The sequence below is a fragment of the Artemia sp. Qi Xiang Cuo genome, chromosome 5 (genome assembly GCF_049724085.1).
Source record: "Artemia sp. Qi Xiang Cuo chromosome 5, ASM4972408v1, whole genome shotgun sequence".
NCBI classification, from domain to species: Eukaryota; Metazoa; Arthropoda; class Branchiopoda; order Anostraca; family Artemiidae; genus Artemia; species Artemia sp. Qi Xiang Cuo.
In genome coordinates, this window is record NC_142798.1 from 8,127,557 (window position 1) to 8,147,238 (window position 19,682).

General features: G+C 36.4%; 1 pseudogene; it reads left to right on the top strand.

The window, feature by feature from the left end:
* The first annotated feature begins 7,171 nt into the window (after positions 1–7,171).
* Positions 7,172–9,056, top strand: LOC148951770 (uncharacterized; annotated as a pseudogene).
* Positions 9,057–19,682: the final 10,626 nt, after the last annotated feature.

A 19,682-nucleotide genomic window follows, 5' to 3' on the forward strand; every position in this document is an offset into this window, starting at 1 on the left:
GGAGGGCAACTAGCCCCCCCCCAACGCCCATCATTCCCCCCCACACCTCCAAAGAAATATTTTAGATAGCCATTTTGTTCGGCGTAGTTGATTTACAGATAGAAAACATATTTTTGTGGAGGACACTCCCCCACTACTCTCAGGGCAAGGATTATAAGTAATGCCCGGGGGCATAGAAGGTTTTTATTGAAATCTTTGTCGTAGAAACTTGAAAAAGGGCTCATTCGATTTGAAATTCAAACGGCTAGTACCCTTTTTAATAGTCGAAAGTGGTTTGAGGGCAACTAACCCCTCTCTTACGCCCACCTTTTCCCCAAACACATCCAATCAAAATTTTTAGATAGCTATTCTATTCAACGTAGTTGAAAGTTTTGCAAATTAGGTCTTTAAAGATGGAACCCCCCCCCCCCCCCACAGCCCTCAGGGCAAGGGTTTTAAGTTATGTCCTTGGGGCATATAAAGTTTTTATTGAAAGCGCTGTCGTAGAAAGCGCTGTTCGGCTTAAGATCTTTCAGTCGTAGAAACTTCAAAACAGCTCATTCAATTGGAAATTGAAAGGGCTAGTGCCTTTTTTAATAGTTGAAAGTGATTGGATAGCGACTAACACCCCTCTCACACCCAACATTTTCCAAAACACATCCAATCAAAATTTATTGATAGCCATGTTGTTTAACGTAGTTGAAAGTTCTGGAAATTTGGTCCTAGAGGATGACAATCACCCTAACAGACCTTAAGGTAAGGCTTGCAATTTATGCCCTGGGGTCATATAAGGTGTTTATAGAAAGCGTTGTCGTTTCCAAAAGGGCTCATTCTATTGGAAACCGAAAGGCCTAGTGCCCTTTTTAATTGTCTAATATGATTAGAAAGCCTGACATTTTCAAACAATTCGTGGTAACGAACTGTAAGTAAGGAGCGACCCGGCTCAATGGTGACCGACACTGTAAAAAACGGAATTTTGATACCAATAGATACATCAACAGAATCATATTTCAATGCTGATTTCAAATATATAAGTTTCATCAAGTTTAGTCTTACTTATCAAAAGTTACGTGCCTAAGAAAATTTGGCTGATTTTCGCAAAAAGGGGTAAAGACCCCCTAAATGTTATAGAACCTTAATGAAAATCACACCATCATATTCAGCGTATCAGAGAACCCTACTGACATTCTCTGTCAGAGAACCCAGGTTTCAAGCTCCTATCTACAAAAGTGTGGAATTTTCCATTTTTTGCCAGAAGAAAGATCATGGATGCGTGTTTATTTGTTTTTTTTTTTTGTTTTTTTTCTTTTCCCCAGGGGTGATCGTTTCGACCCCGTGGTACTATAAAAAAGTGAGAGGGCGCATTGGAAAGGAAATTAAAAGTTCTAGTGCCCCTTTTAAGTGACCAAAAAATGGAGGGCAACTATGCCCCCTTCCACGCTCATTATTTTTCTACAGACAGCCGATAAAAATTTTGAGATAGTCATTTTGTTCAGCATGGTCGAAAATATTATAAATATGTCTTTTGGGATGACTTAATCCCTCCAAGCCCCCAAAGGGAGGGCTGAAAGTTTTGAACTTTACCCAATGTTAACATATAGTATTGGTTATTGGGACCCGGCTCAATGGTAACCAAAACTCTAGAAAACAGTATTTTGATACAAATAGATGCATCAAAAGAATCGGATTTTAATGCTGATTTCAAATATATAAGCTTCATCAAGTTTAATCCTACCCATCAAAAGTTAGGTGCCTGAGAAAATTTGGCTGATTTTCGAAAAAAGGGGGAAAGACCCCCTAAAAGTTATAGAACCTTAATAAAAATCACACCATCATATTCCGCGTATCAGAGAACCCTACTGTAGAGGTTTCAAGCTCCTATCTACAAAAATGTGGAATTTTGCATTTTTTGCCAGAAGAAAGATCACGGGTGCGTGTTTATTTGTTTATTTGTTTTTTTTCCCAGGGGTGATCGTATCGACCCAGTGGTCCTAGAATATCATGGGAGGGCTCATTGGAATGGAAATCAAAAGTTCTAGTGCCCTTTTTAAGTGACCAAAAAAATGGAGGGCAACTAGGCCCCCTCCCCCGCTCATTTTTTCCCCAAAGTCACCTGATCAAAATTTTGAGATGGCCATTTTGTTCAGCATGTTCGAAAATATTATAAGTATGTCTTTTAGGATGACTTAATCTCCCGAAGCTCCCGGGAGGAGGGCTGAAAGTTAGGAACTTTACCCAATGTTAACATATAGTATTGGTTATTGGGAAGTATACAGTACAGACGTTTTCAGGGGAGATTTTTCCTGGTAGTGGGGGGGGGGGTCGGTAGTTATGTGGAGGATCTTTCCTTGAAGTAAGTTTTCATTGGGCAAGGGACATTGCTATGAAGGGGACGCCGGACTTCCCAGCATTATTTAAAAAAAAGATCAGAAATTAAATATAAAAAAACAAGTTTTTCAACTGCAACAGCAGCAACATCAAAACTTTAAACGAACAGAAAATATTACATATATGATTGGGTTCACCCCCTAGTCAATACCTCACTCTTTAAGCCAGAGATTTTTTAGTACTTTCATAAGAGCTATTTATTCTAATTAACCTTTGTGATTAAGCGGTCAGTTTTAAAGAATTGGAACAAAATTCGAACTTTCGCTTAAAGAGCAAGGTATTGACTAGGGGGCGAACCCCCTAATATACGTATTAAAAATATATGAATATAGAAGTTCGTTACGTAAATTAATTCGTAAGTTATGTATATTTATTACTAATAAAAACGTTCGTAAATAAAATGAAACAAGTTTCGAGAAAGCCATTTAACCAAATAAAAGTAAATTAATGTTCAAATTTTATTTTAATTATTCATGTACTGTGAGCCAAGATTAAAACCTGCATTTATTCAAAAACGTTCAAAAATTAAATAAAAAAAACTATTTTTTTAACTGAAAGTAAGGAGCGACATTAAAACTTAAAATGAACAGAAATTATTCCTTATATGAAAGGAGCTTTTCCCTCCTAAACGCCTGGCTCTTTGCGCTTAAGTTTGACTTTCTCACATCTCTATTTTTTTTAACAATACAAAACTTTGGCGTAAAGAGCAAGGTGTTGAGGAGGGGACAGCCCCTTTCATATAAGGAATAATTTCTGTTCGTTTTAACTTTTAATGTCGCTCCTTACTTTCAGTTAAAAAAAACTTGTTTTTTTTATTTAGTTATAGTGAAGATTGAAGTGGGTATAATTTATTATTTTTTGTTGTTGTTGTTGTTTAGACCAGGGCACTTCGTATCGAAGGAGTTGTCGTGGTAACTTCGAAAAGGGCTCATTCGATTGAAAATAGAAAGGGCTGATGCCCTTTTTAATAGTCGAAAGTGCCACCCTCATTTCCACTCCCACCCTCCATTCCACTCCCACCCTCCCACAACCACCCTCACACGCGAACCCTACCATTTCTGCTCTTAAAACTTAACCAAATCAAAATAGCGTAAGTGTATCCAAGCTATCAAAGAAAGTAAACAGATTTTTTTGCGAATGGTATCAAGTTTTCCATTTCAGGTCAACTAGAGTAGGTATGAAACTAAATTAAACAGTACTATTTATGTGCATATTTTTAAAAAGGTGGATATTATTAAGCATTGCTGAGAATTTTTCTCCAGCATACAAATAGCAAGACAAACTATTAAGACTTAAAAAACGAAAAGATTTAAAAAATTATTTTCTTTTCCCTGACAAGACTATGTCAATATAAAAAGAACACAAATTAATAAAAATAACTTTTTGCACAAAATAACTTTTTCAAAGAAAAGTAAAGAACTCCATTAAACCAAAAATGAGCAAAAATAAAATCAAATCATCTACCAAGCGTGAAACTACCACAAATCAGCATCGATAAATAAATGAGACCCAAAACGAACAGAAATTACAATAAATAACCGAGTCAAACTCAAAACGAGCAGAAATTAAAATAAATTGGGCGCAAAACCCTTATGCCTCCCCAAGGCCAGAACAAAATTTGTACTTTACTGAAAAATTACAAATGAATGTGCATTGTTAGTTTATTATACATATACTGATATTTAGTAATCAAAACCTTAAAATTATTTGATTTATTATAGCTACGAAAGAAAAAACATTTATATTGCTTTCAGTAAAGTGCAAATTTTGTTCTGGCCTTGGGAAGGCATAGGGGTTTTGCGCCCAACTTATGTTAGGTTCTGCTCTTTTTTAGTTTGACTCGGTTATTTATTGTAATTTCTGTTCGTTTTGGGTTTCATTTATTTATCGATGCTGATTTGTGGTAGTTTAACGATTGGTAGATTATTTTATTTTATTTTTGCTCATTTTTTGTTTAATGGATTTCTTTACTTTTCTTTGAAAAACTTATTTTTTGGAATTTTTTTTTTTAATTAATCTAACATTATATCAATAAAACTAGTACAAATAAGCCAACCAATTACGTTTACTGAAAACACAAAAGTCAAGTATAAAAAACAGGAATATTGATTTGGGAGTCAAAAGTGAGTATGTAGCCTGACAACAATATACTAATCTTTAAAGTTTTTTATAGTCTTACACCAGTTGTGACATCAGTATACAGAAATATTGGATTGATTCATCAGGTAGCCTTTTGGTCTCACCAGCTATAATACCAAAAGTGAGAAATATACAATCTTAAATTGTAAGAAATATGCTTAAGTATTACTTGAAATGAAATGAATATAAGATATAATATGAACTCTGGAAATCCGGTAATTTCTCTCTATACAACAGTGAATTTCAAGCCACGATACAAAATTCTAAAGCTAGTCTATAGTCCTAATACTATCAAGATTGCCTTACTTCGAACTTGTGTACAGACTAATCATGACATGTCCTTTTCAGAACCCAAACGAGAGCCAGTCATTGAACTGAGCTATTTTGCAGAAGTAATACCAAATAAAACGAAAAAAATAAAATAAAGCAATAATCCTAAAATACTTTATTTTTATTCCATAAAAAGAGTCCTTAAGGCTAATCGTCTTTCTTAGTGGCTAATGCTATTTTCCTTATGGTAGGAAATCGAGAATAACTGCTGCGATATAAGCGATTTTGCGCTGATTTTTTTTTTGACGACTCCCGAGTTAGAAAGTAAAATAATGTTGGTTTCACTTTTTCTATATATTTGTTTACTTTTGTCGAAAAAAATTAAAAAAGTTATTTTTGTTTTTTTAATAAAAATTTATTATATGGGAAATGAAAGTATATAGTTTTGCAGTTGATTCTACTGGTATATAAAAAAAAAAATGTTAGTTACAGATTTATTAATTTTTTTTTTTTTTTTGGTGCAAAAAATAATTTTTATTTTTAATTATTTTCTTGCTATAAGTCATGAAATCTGCTCCAAAGGCTAGAATTTTGGACAGTATGCAGATTTTATAATCTACAATGATTACAGAAAGTGTCTGATGTCTACCACAATTTAAATTAAATACAAAAGCAATAAAATACAAATAAAAAAATTGCTCGATTTTTACTTTATTTTCCACTGTTTCCCGCTTGGTAGCGTTATTTCGTCAGCCAATAGGAAGAAAGCCCGCAATTTTGATTGAACTCTGTTCTGTATATCGTTATGACTTTCTGATAGAAACTGTCAAAAAGACCTTTGAGCCATGAGGAAGAAAAATATAAACAGAAGGTGGCTGCATTTAAAATACCGGTAAGTAAATATTACATATACTAATGTTCATTCCATCCAGTCCAGAAGCTTTTAAAATTGCTTCCGATGGGTTCTGGGTTTACATCCCCTTCAATCTAAAATTTATGGAAAAAAACTTTTTTTATATGTACAATGGTTAGGAGACAAATTCACATTAGGCTTCCCAGGCACGTACAATGTAATTTTATGGAGGCGGTTGCAGAAAAATCTTACCAGCTCTACACAAACAATAAAAATTTCTGTTTCAGGTGAAAGGATGTTTTATGATTTGGAGGAAGATTAACTACTTGCCTCCAGGATATCCAATAGAGGAAGCAAACTTGCTTGAAAGTTTTTTAGCTTTGTTTTTTGGGCGAGGAGGGGGAGTAGGGGGCCTTTCTAGAGCCTGGTTTCCAGCTATCAGACTTGTGAAGCTATGAAGAAGACATCCCAGGGCCTTGACACTGGAGTTCTGGTATATAATGATATGCAATAAGCTTTACTTCGGCTTTTTTTTTTATAGTAGTTTCTAAAGAGAACAAACAAAAATCTATCCCTGAGCTATACCTGAGATTTGTAAAGTTATGTCTATCCTTATGAGCTGTATAAAACAGAGCACTTCCAATGGATAATATGAAAATAAAAAATGTAATGAAAGTGGAGAAAGCATAAAATATGAACTCAGGAGGTGTGAAGTGGAGACCTTAGATAAAATTGCCGAGGATCTGGAAGATGCAGCTAGACGGCATGATAATAAAATGTTGTATTGACATTTTAATAAATTAAGAGAGAGTAGTCAATCCGGATTTGTCCCAGTGTGGTCCAATCCCCCTTTCTAAGACTATAATGAGAGAAAGTTTGAGATGGCTAGGGCACGTTCTGCGGATGAGAGATGACAGACTGCTGAAGATTTTTTTTTTTCGGCCAACCACCTAGGGCTAAACGGAAAGCAGGTCGTCTGTGGTTGGAACGGAATGATGTCATAAAGAAAGATTCAAGGGAAATGGGAACTTCCAAGGGGGGTGTAAAAAGGGGGCTTTGAATAGAATAAGATGGGTTGGGGCATGTGTAGCTGTGTTGGACTCAGGTGACTTAGTGCTGCGGTGAGTTGTTAGTAGTAGTAGTGTTTCCAATACATCAATAATTACTTCCCTTATGTGTATATATGTTGTGAATGATGGGTTTATCAACCAGCATTCCTTTTTATCTTTCATTTTTTATTTTTAGGTAGGTACAGCTTGGAGAACAAACAGATGATTTTTCAACCTCATCTGAAATTACAGAACAACTTTCAGTAAATCCTAAAATAAACGAAGCAGAGAATTTGGGATGCGGTGGTGGTTCTTCTGGTATCGATGGGTCAGCAACATTTACCGATATTGACTTATTTGGAGTTTCAGATCGAAATTGCATTGTAAATCTAAGACATTTCCTCAGTGAAGCAGCTTCTGTATTCACACACAAGATTAAAAAAAAGACTCAATTTTAAAAGGTTGCTTGAATTTGAAGGCCGTTTGGGGAGCCATGAGCACTGGAGGTGGATATTCTACACTGTGTGAACTCTTCGGAGTGCTTGGAGTGAAGCCAATGTCGCAAATAGTTTATTCTCGTATTGAAAGACAGCTGGGTAGTGCTTGGATGAATAGTTTGTCGGAAATTTTGCGAGAAAATGGACGAGAGGCCTTACAATTAGCCATTCATGAAGATAGGTATAAAGAGGACTCATACTGGACAAAAGTGATGTGTGATGGAGGGTGGAATAAGCGTAGCAAAGGGCATGATTATTCAGCCAAAGGATGTGTTGCAGTTATCATAGATGCATTTACGAAAAAACTGTTTTATGTTGGCATAAAAAATAAATACTGTTACATGTGTTTTTCTTCTGCAAACTCTAAAGTAAGTCCTAAAGACCATTTCTGCTTTCTGAACTATAACAAAAATTCGAAGAGCATGGAAACAGACATTCTCGTTGAAGGCTTTCGTTCCAGTGAAGAGATGCAGGGATTACAGTTTTTAGAGTTTATTGGTGACGGTGATTCAAGTGTTTTTTATAAGCTAAACAGTGTGTCTCTTACGGTTCAAACATACGGAAAGATGAATGTGCCAATCACGTCACAAAGAACTATACAACGCATCTATATAACTTGTGCAAAAATAAGAAAGGTTTGTACACCAAATTTCTTCCCAGAGGAATTATCCAGCAATTGACCAAAAATTTAAGGGGTTCGATCAAAATAAATTCCGAAAATAATGGAACAGCGGAAGAATTGAAGAACCTGTTAAAAAGAGGTCCGTACCATGTTTTTGGAAACCACACAAAATGCGATTCCGGTTGCCCTAAATTCATTAATGACAAAATAGAAAGTCAATGGAATACTCTGCCCATGCACTTGTTTGAGGATGTTATGACAGGGGGTAGAGGTTGTGTGTCGAAAATCAGAGCAGCTCCGAAATGACACAACTACAAACTTCGCTGAAAGCTACATGCCAGTTGTTGCAAAGTTCATCGGGGGAAAGCAAATAAGCCGGTGTAAGGGAGGTTCATACCAAGCAAGAGTAAATGGAGCCAGCCTTGCTTATAATTCAGGTCCGAAATGGCATCAATTAGCTTGGAAAAATATTTTTAGGTCCAGTCCTTCTTGCTTGACGAAAAAGTATTGCAAAAAAACAGCAGAACATCGCTTAAGATCTAAACGTAATTTGACCAGTTATTATAGTTCTCTTGGAGGAAAACATTTTGCTAAGTTAAAAAACAGAAATTACAACTTTGGCGATAGGGACTATGGACCAAACTGCAATAAGACAGTTATGACTCCTGATGAAAGAAGCTCAGTCAGACAAATATATAATGAGCAAAATTTAAAATTTGGATATTGCTAGTATTAGCCGTTTGTTTTATAATACCAAGGGGCAATCAAAAAATGAGAACTGGGTTGAAGAGAGATCTAGGAAAATAACAAGCAGTTATTTTCATAGAATATCAACTAGAAAAAATAGCACTAGAGTTGCTCCAATTGTTAAGCAAATTCGAAATTTGGGACCTAGATGCTGCTCTGCCCTTACGAAAAGGGTTTGGATTTCGAAGTAGTTGTTGTAGAAGCGTATGAAAAGAAATTTAACTTAAATGTCATAAAGGGAGATGAAATAGGACTTAGTTTGCATCCACAGCATCAATATCTTGGTGCATCTGTAGATGGATTGCTCTCTGATGGCACACCTATAGAGATAAAAACTGTACATAATATACCAGAATTCAAAACCATTTTTGATGCTGCTCAGTCCAAAAATCTAGTCAAAGGATGTTTTATTGAATTATCCAGTGAAGGTCTTCAGTTAGAAAAAAATCATAGGTATTTTTCCCAGATACAAGGCCAACTCGAGATACTAGATAGAAAGATATGCCACTTAATAGTTTTTAACTCCATTGATGACTGGGAAATAATTACAGTTCACCGGTCAAAAGAATACTGGGCGAAAGTATTATCAAAGCTTGAAGCTTTCTGTAAAGAATCCTTACTACCTGAAATTTTAGACTCGCGGTTGGTAAGGAATAAGGAAATCAGAGAGCCTATGGTGTCAGAGGATATGAACACCAGAGGGCCAAGCTCGTCTCAAGAAACCAAAAGAGGGAAGAAAAGAAGGTCAAGTCTGGTTGACGTGGCCAACAAGAAAAATACACAGAAGGGATCGGGAGACAACGAAGAATCCACCAGTCATTCAGCGCATGAAAACAGCGGTCTTGAAGAAATATTTTGGTCTGATTTGGAATAAATGAATCTTTGTGTTTGATGTATTTTATGTGCTGCATTTTGATGTACTTGTATTTTTGATGTGATGTGATGTGATTATTACGGCTCTTTAATTTTAATTAGTAAGTGTGTAATGCATAATCCCAGCTAGCTGTGATGATCAAAGTCTCGTCCTTTTACCAGGCTTGTCCCATATCCACCGTGCTTGGCATAGTTCCAACACTCTTGGTATACCTCCCACAGGTCCGCCGTTCTTTGCACACTGCCACCACGCTTGGTAAGCACTGCCCTGGTGTACATGATTTCAGAGAGTGGAAAGCCACGCGATATTCCATCTTTTTCTTCCCCCTATTTTCATAGTCACTTGTCTCATATCTGATGCTGTTTCTCCAGTGAAGCAGCAGGTTGATTTACATCATCCTTGACTTTTTACATGTGTTTACCAATTATTTATTTGTGATGTGATAGACAGGCTGTTATATATATCGATTTTCATTGTCACTTGTCTCGTATCCAAGGCTGTTGCTCCATTGAAGCAGCAGGCTGATTTAAATTATCCTGGACATTTTCATGTAACCCTTGGCATAGTTTTTTGTCTCTCGCAATATTTCTTCCAATATCTCCACTGTTACATATCTTTTAGCCACATATTTTTTTGTTCTTCACTTTAATTTTTGATTCGTCCTGATTTCCATTGTAGTGTGTCTTGTAACCGCATTTTTTGTACTTCACTTTTTTCCCTTGCTGTAAGTCTCGCTGCCGCTTATCTTTTAACCGCATATGTCTTTGTTCTTCAATTTCGTTCATCATTACTTTAGAATTTTTTTTCAGTGACTGCATCACTTTCGTTATTGACTCGTTTCAATTACCCCTGCTGCTTATATTTTAACCATGCATTTCTGTATGTTTAAGTTCAGTTTTTTAGTGGTTGTTATTTTAGATGCCGTTTGAATATTAAAGTGTATTTATTTTTTATTAAATTTATTTTTCGACTCATAATTGTCTTTTTAGCCAGTATTCTAAAGACATATTTTTTTATTAATTTTCTTTATCAATACATCAGATATTTTTTTCAATACCCTTTGCCTTAGCTGCTTGGATTAGTCATGTCACATTTGATGGTCTAGAATGTTCATTTTCACCGATTGCGGATTTACGTTTTTTAAGGTCGTCCTCTTGATCTTGTCTCATTTGATGCTCTAGTTTGTTCATTTTGAGCAATAGTTAATTTATGTTTATGTCCTTGAGATGTTATCAAACTGCTGGAAATATCTTTTGTAAATAGAATCATTACATTTGATATTTTATACTTAGCCATGTTTTTGTGTATTTTTACATGCGCCATAGATACTAAAAATGAAAGAACAGCTCCTGACGCGGAAATGACGTATTTGTGCTTTTGAAATATGTTCAGAGATTTGACGTTACTCATATGAATTCTTTTTTGAAATTAGGGCTCTTAAAAAATTTCTCAAACTTTTGACCCATCTTGATGGGTTTTTTTCTGGCAAAATATCCCAGGATGCCAATTTTAAAACAAAAATATGGAGCCGTTGTGGGGGAAAAATTTACAAATACATACATGCATAAACAAATAAATAAATGAATATTTATTTTTTTACTTAATTTCTGATCATTTTTTAAATAATGCCAGAAAATCTGGCTAAATCTACACGGAAAAATCCCCTCCCCACGAAAATATCCTATAGACAATTAAATCTCGGTGAAAATTTAACCAGGACAATTACCCTCAACATCTCCGTGGGTAAACTTGAGTCGGTAAAGCAAAAACAAGACATATAAAAATAATTTCGTACATGAATTACGGGAAAGTCCCCCATGATAAAATTTCCCCTTTAAAGTTCACCCCCCCCCGAACTTCCTTCCACATGGAAAATTCTACCCTTGGAAAGTTATCCCAGCAGAAAATTCTCCCCTCCCCATCCTAAAAATATATGCATACTTCCCAGTAACAAATACTATTCGTAAACAATGGACAAAATTTTTAACTTAAAGACCTTTCCCCAGGGGCTGCGGGGGTTATGTTAACTGCAAAGGATATTTATTGGGCCTTTCAACTATGCTGAACAAAATGGCGCTCTCAAATATTGAATCGCCGGTTTTAGAAAAAAGGGGCGTGGGAGGGGTCTAGTTGCTCTCAAATCTTCTTGGTAACTTAAAAAGGGCACTAGAACTTTCAATTTCTGTTCGAGTGACCTCTCTCCCGACATTCTAGAATCACTGTGTCGATACGATCACCCCTGGGAAAAAAACAACAGGCATCTGTGATCATTCTTCTGGTAAAAAAAATACGAAATTCCACATTTTTTCAGACAGGAGTTTGAAACGGAAAGGCGTAATAACATCCAACCGTCAAGACATCCAACGCCATAACATCCACAAAATCCAACATAACATCGACAAAATAATCCGTCAGAACCACCAACCGTCACAACATCCAAAATTTAAAACTATACTTTTTGGGAGTTTAAGGGGGAAAAGGTACCTAGGTTAGGTTGGGTTAAGTATTTAATATATGCTATGCTTTACCTCCACCCCCTGATGTACAAATATATAGCCGAAATTTGTTTCTAAACTATTTTATAATTATTGCTATTATATAAACTTATAATTTTTTTTGGTTGTTGTGACGGTTGGTGGTTCTGACGGATTTTCATTTTGGATGTTATGACTTTTGATGCTTATGACGGTTATTCGAAGTGGTAGCACCCTGCTTGAAACCTTTACAGTAGGATCCTCTAATACGCTGAATCTGGTGGTGTGATTTTCAATAGGATTCTTTGACTTTTAGGGGGTATTTTCCCTCTTTTTCAAAAATCAGGCAATTTTTCTCAGGCTTGTAACCTTTGGTAGGTAACACAAAACTTAATAAAACTTTATATTTGTAATCAGCATAATAAGCCGATTCTTTTGATATCAAACAGTTCGTGGTAACGAACTGTATGTAAGGAGCGACCCGGCTCAATAGTAACCAAAACTCTAAAACCCGGAATTTTGATACCCATAGATACATCAATAAAATCAAATTTTTATGCTGATTTCAAATATATAAGTTTTATTAAGTTTAGTTACATTCATCAAAAGTTACGTGCCTGAGAAAATTTGCCTTATTTTCGAAAAAAGAGGGGAAAACCCCAAAAAAGTCATAGAACTTTAATGAAAATCACACCATCGGATTCAGAGTATCAGAAAACTCTATTGTGGAAGTTACAAGCTCCTATCTGCAAAAATGAGGAATTTTGTATTTTTGTCAGAAGAAAGATCACGGATGAGTGTTTATTTGTTGTTTTTTTTCTTTCTTTTTTTTTATTTCCCCAGGGGTGATCGTATCGATCCAGTAGTCCTAGAATGTCGTAAGAGGGCTCATTTGAACGGAAATTAAAAGTTCTAGTGCCCTTTTTAATTGACCAAACAAATTGGAGGGCAACTTGGCCCCCTCCCATGCTCATTCTTTTCCCAAAGTCACCCAGTCAAAATTTTGAGATAGTAATTTTGTTTAGCATAGTCAAAAATCTAATAAATATTTCTTTTAGGATGACTTAATCCCACAGAGTTCCCGTGGGAAGGGCTGGAAGTTATAAACTTTACCCATTGTCAGACAGTTCGTGGTAACGAACTGTAAGTAAGGAGCGACCCGGCTCAATAGTAACCGAAACTCTAACAAACAGAATTTTGATACCAATAGATGCATCAGAAAAATCAGATTTTTATGCTGATTTCAAATATGTATCAAAAGTTACACATCTGAGAAAATTTTACTTATTTTTGAAAAAAGGGGGAAACAACCCCTAAAAGTCATAGAACTTTATTGAAAATCACACCCTCAGATTCAGCGTATCAGAGAACCCTGCTATAGAGGTTTCAAGCTCCTGTCTGCAAAAACGAGGAATTTTGTATTTTTTTGGCCAGAAGAAAGATCACAGATGCGTGTTTATTTGTATTTTTTTCCAGGGGTGATCGTATCGATCCAGTAGTCCTATGATACCGTATGAGGGCTCATTTGAACGGAAATTAAAAGTTCTAGTGCTCTTTTTAAGTGACCAAAAAATTGGAGGGCAACTTGGCCCCCTCCCACGCTCTTTTTTTCCCGAAGTGACCCAATCAAGATTAATTTCATATGCAAAAAAATAAAATTTTTAGTTCAGCAGTGGTTATATTTTCTTCTACATATCCTAACCTGCTCATCTAATTTGATCTTCATAGAATCTAACGTGCTTTTACTTTTTCTCCTGCGTTAAACTGGATTAACAAAAAAGAACCCAGGTGTCGAAGACTAATTATGTTTCTGTCAATAGTCTCATACCGGGTTTGCTATCGACGAGATACAAGCAGTGGCGTTACCAAGATCTGTAAGACCAGTTTCGAAAATTGAGCGGGAACAATAAAGACAATTACCCTTAATTGGTTTGCTTTTAATGTACCAAAACTCCTATATTATTTTGTACTATATTGTCCTATGGACAACGGCCTCTGCTAAGGGCTGCCTCGACCCTTTCGGGGTACCTGCAAGACTGGGGACCTTGCGATCAACTCTATACCCACTTGAGGAGTGGCACCCCTCGAGGAAATTATAGCCTGGTAAACGACACAGCATTCGCAGGGGATTCTGACTAATGGACAATTTTTCTGGGCTTGGTTTGTTTTAATGGGCGTCTTTGGGCTGAAAAACCTCTTCCTAGCTAATTTATCTATTATGGGTTGCCTCCCCATAGTAGAATAATATATGTTGGCATGAATATATAATGAGTCGGAGGTAATAGGCTTGAGACTGTCTGTGCAGGACTTCGACTCTTGTTGATAGAGGAGCATCGCCAAGTGCTGAAAACCATGTTGTGACCAAAATGGGCCCAGGATTGCACAAAGACACCATTCATGGAGGTCCCAGGGACTTCTTGCTGTCCGGTTCTAAGCCGGCTTAAGCACTTCGGTGTCGACTTGAGAAGATATGTGATCCCCGTCCTAGACTGGTATCCGGGATCATTGCTTTTTCTGAGGCGAAAATAACTTCAATGATTTAAAGAACATGAAAATTGGAACTTGGAATGTTACGACATTAAAAAATGACTGTCGTATCGACATTTTGACTGACGAATTCAGACGATTCGAACTGGATTTATTAGAAGTTTCAGAAACTCATATCCCAAGGATAGGAATCATGAAAATAGGTGATATAGAATTTATTCACTCAGGCAAGAAGGATGGGGTACATAGACAGGGAGTAGGGCTCATGATGAATAAGGAAGCTGCCAAGTCTTCTTTCGGCTTGGAAGGTATTTATAATAGAATACTTATCGCTCATTTTATGACTAGAAAGTTCAGGGTATCAGTTATAGTAGTATATGCCCCTGTAGAACTGACTGACGGAGATACTAGTGACTCAGATGAATTTTAATTACAGTTACAAGAGCAAATAGACAAGGTCCCAGGTAGAAATATGATTTTATTACTGGGAGATTTTAACGCCCAGGTTGGTAGAAATAGGGATAGATGGTATCCCAGCCTAGGTAAATTTGGTGTAGGAAAAGAAAACAGTAATGGATAAAGACTTTTGTAATTTTGTAGGTATAACAACCTAGTTATAACCAATACGGTGTTTGGTCATAAAATGGCTCATAAATTAACATGGTATTTACGTGATGGTAAGACAGCAAACCTTATTGATTATATTATAGTAAACCGAAGACTGTAAGGATCAATGCTATATACTAATGTGTGGATAAGTGCCGTTACTGCAGTTAAAAGTAAAGATCACCGGTCAGCAGCGTCTGGTATTAATTTAATGCCGGAATTACGAGAGGGTAACCGCTTCCCGGATAGTTATAGTGTCTGAAGATACCGAAATGAAAATTCGAGAGGAACTTCTCAGGAATAGTGGGGAACAATGCTTAAGAGTTTAAAATTTGACAATGTGGAAGATGGTTGGAATAATTTTAGAAAAATAATTTGTGAAGTTGCTGAAGGTGTATTAGGGAAGAAAGCTAGAACTGCAGCTAAGAATATTAGTCAAAAAGCTTTATTTTTAATAGAAAGGAGAAAGGACTTGTACAAGAATTATCTGAGTGATAGATCATATGAAAACAAAAGAAATATAAAGAAAGTGGAGAAAGCATTAAAATATGAACTGAGAAGGTGTGAAGTGGAGGCCATGGATAAAATTGCCGAGGATCGGGAAGATGCAGCTAGACGGCATACTAGTAAAATATTGTACTGGCACGTTAACAAAGTGAGAGGGAGTAGTCAATCCGGACTTGTCCCAGTTAAAGATAAGAATGGGGTCGCAATTAGCGATAAGGAAAAAACTTAAGTGAGCTGGGCCGAACATTTTGAGAACTTGCTTAACCAAGATAGAGTTGCAGGAAAAAATATAGAGTAAAATGAAAAAGTTTGTGATACTTTGGATGTGAAGGAAGATGTGTTTTGTGAGGAGGAATTAGCAACAGTACTAAAAGGATTAAAGAACAATAAGGCTCCAGGTGCTAATAGTGTGGTAAATGAGTTTCCTGAATATGGTGGTTCTGAGGTTAGAAATAAGTTACTGAAGATTATGAATATGATTTATGAAAAAGGGGAAGTACCTAACGATTTTAGGAAAACTTTAATTCAACCACTGTATCAGAAAGATGATAAGAGTGAGTGTGGTAATTATTAAGGCATTAGTCTGGTCTCTGTAGGTAGCAAATTACTTAGTAATATGATAATTTTTAGATTGAAAGGTGCCGTATACAAAGTTTTGAGAGAAGAGCAGTGCAGTTTTAGAAAAGGTAGAGGATGTGTCGACCAAATTTTCACTCTTAGGCTAATAATTAAGAAGTGCCTGAGTTTTCAAACACCTTTGGTCCTCAGTTTTATAGATTATGAGCAAGCGGTCGATTCTGTTGATAGAAGAGCTTTAGTAAAGGTTTTATACTTGTATTGTATAACAGACAAATACATTAAAGTGATTACTGCTATGTACGAGAATAACACTGCTGTGGTTAAGGTAGGAAATGAGGTTAGCAGCTGGTTTTGTATTAAATCAGGAGTTAAGCAGGGTTGTGTTCTATTCCCCTTTATATGGATTATTTTGATGGACTTTGTTTTAAGGAGCACAGGAAAGGCAATGAAAGACCACGGAATCAAATGGGGAGGAAAAAGTCTTCTGGACTTGGATTATGCTGATGATTTAAGCATCCTAGATGAAAGTGTGAGCAAAATAAATGAAGTTTAAGAGGTTTTACGAGTTCAGGGTGCTAGAATTGGTTTGAAAATTAATGTTAGGAAGAATAAGTCACTAAGGCTAGGAATAAGTGAAGATGAAAAGGTGACGTTGGGTAATGAAAAGATTGATCAGGTGGGCAGCTTCACTTACCTTGGTAGTATTATTAGTAAAGATGGTGGGAGCAGTGAAGATGTTAAATATAAAATAGCCAAGGCTCAGGGTGTTTTTTCACAGTTAAAAAAAGTCTGGAAGAATAGGAAGATAAGTTTGCATACCAAGATTAGAATATTAGAAGCTACAGTGATGACAGTGGTCAAATATGGCTCTGAAGCATAGACGCTCCGAAAAGGGGATGAAGATTTGCTAGATGTTTTCCAGAGAATTTGCTTAAGGATTGTTCTGGGTACCCAGCTGACTGACCGTATTTCAAACAATAGGATAAACAAAAAATGTGGCGCAAGACCACTCTCTAGAGCTATAATGAAAGAAAGGTTGAGTCGGCTAGGGAACGTTGTATAGATGAAGGATGACGGATTACTGAAGATTGTTCTTTTTGGCCGACCGTCTAGAGCTAAACGGAAAGCAGGTCGTCCCCACTTGGGGCGGGAGGACGTCATAAAGAAAGATTTAAAGAAAATGGGAACTTCGTGAGAGGGTGTAAAAAGGGAGGCTTTGTATAGATTGGGATGGAGGAAGAGCTTGCGTAGCTGTGTTTGCCTCAGGAGGCTTGGTGCTGTGGTGAGTTGTTAGTAGTAGTAGTAGTAGTATATTATTTTGTGTTTTCAGTATAGCGCTAGTTTTCTATAATCCTAAAAACATAGGGAAACCTAATTAGTTGGTATATTTGTACTAGTTTTATTGATATATGTTAGATAGACTGTGAAGTAATAATTTTTGTCCGTCTTAAGTTTCAACTTCGCTCTTTACTTCCCTTTTTTTAAATTAATTTTTTTTTTAAATTCCTTTTTTTTTTAAATTAACTTTTTTTTTTAAATTAATCTTTGCTCGTTTTGATTAAAATTTGATGTAGAAATGCCGCCATGATCTTTGCCGCCATGATCATGATCTTTGCCGCCATGATTTGCGAACAATGCCGCCATGATCTTTTTTTATATATACGGACCAATTTCTATTCGTTTAAATTTTAATGTCACTCCTTAGTTTCAGTTGAAGACTTATTTTATAATATAATTTTTGATCCTCACCGATCTAGGGGAGATAAGATACCTCTAGAAAATACTGCAGAAAGGACTCTAGAAATCGCGTCCCTTCCCCTCAGTTACCACAGTTAGAAGTAGCACACAGGCTTCATTGCAGAGTGAAGTTTGAAGGTTCAATTCAAAACTGTTGATCATTCAAACTTAGTTTTTGGTAGATTTTTAGTTGAAAAGATTTTAGTTTCAGTTAATTTATTTTCGGAATAATCTTTTACTCTTAAGATTAGTTGGCGATTTATGTTACTTACAAAGAGGGTCTAGAGGGGAAGTATACGTGAGGGTTTTTTATAAACCACCAGTTTAGAGCTTTGCGACGCAATCATTATAAGCAATGGTATCGTTTTATACTTCCAAACTCTTCCACTTAAGAAGTGGCACCAAAAGTGTCGTTTTTAGTGCTATATACCACATATGGATAGTAAAATAGATAAAAAGCACGTAGATTTGAGTAATAAGTTTAAAATTAGCCTTCCCAGGATATGCTTTAAAAAATGAGCGCATCACATTTGCAAAAATAGTGAATTATCTCAACAGTAAATCATAGGCAGTGCAATCGCGCTGCCTAAGTAAAGAACGATGTTGGCAAATTGTTTTATTTCTTTAGACTAGGGCACTTCGTATCGAAAGAGTTGTCGTATAAACTTGGAAAAGGGCTCATTCGATTTGAAATTGGAGTGGCTAGTGCCCTTTTTAATGGTAGAAAGTGATTGGCAGGTAACTAACACCCCTTCCACAACCCCCAGTTCCCCAAACATATCCAATCAAAATTTTGAGATAGCCATTTTGTTCAGCGTCGTTGATTTCCAGATAGAAACCCCCCACAGCCCTCAGGGCAAGGGTTTTAAGTTATGCCCTGAGGGTATATAATGTTTGTATTGAAAGCGCTGTCGTAGAAACTTCAAAAAAGGCTCATTCGATTGGAATTTCAAAGGGCTAATGCCCTTTTTAACAGGCGAAAGTGATTGGAGGGCAACTAACCCCTCTCTTATGCCCACCTCTACCACAAAGACATTCAATCAAAATTTTAAAATAGCCATTTTGTTCAATGTGGTGGAAAGTTCTGTAAATTAGGTCTTTGAGGATGAACCCCCCCCCCCCCGACAGCCCTCAGGGCAAGGGTTTTGAGACATACCCTGGGGGCATAAAAGGTTTTTATAGAAAGCGTTGTCGTAGAAACTTCAAAAAAGGCTCATTTGATTGGAAATTTAAATGGCTAGTGCCCTTTTTGATAGTCGAAAGTGATTGGAGGATAACTAACACCTCTCTCACACCCACAATTTCCCCAGACTTAACCAATCAAAATTTTGAGATAGCCATTTCGTTCAACGTAATTAAAAAGTTCGGAAATTATGTTTTTGAGGATGAGACTTCCCCCACAGCACTCAGATCAAGGGTTGTAAGTTATGCCCTGGGGGCATATAAGGTTTTTTTTTTTATAGAAATCATTGTCGTAAAAAATTCAAAAAGGAATCATTCGATTGGAAATTGAAACGGCTAGAACCCTTTTAACAGTCGAAAGTAATTAGAGGGCAAGCAACCCCCTCTCATGCCCACCATTTCCCCAAACACATCCAATCAAAATTTTGAGATGACCATTTTGTTTAGAATAGTTAAAAAGTACAGAAATTATGTCTTTGAGGATGACAACCCCGCTCACAGCCCACAGGGGATGGGTTGTAAGTTACGCCCTGGGGCTTATAAGGTTTTTATAGAAAGCACTGTCGTAGAAACTTCAAAAAGGGCTCATGCGATTGGAAATTGAAAAGGCTAGTGCCCTTTTTAATAGTCGGAAGTGATTGGAAGGTAACTAACCCCCCTCTCACGCCCACAATTTCCTCAAACACATCGAA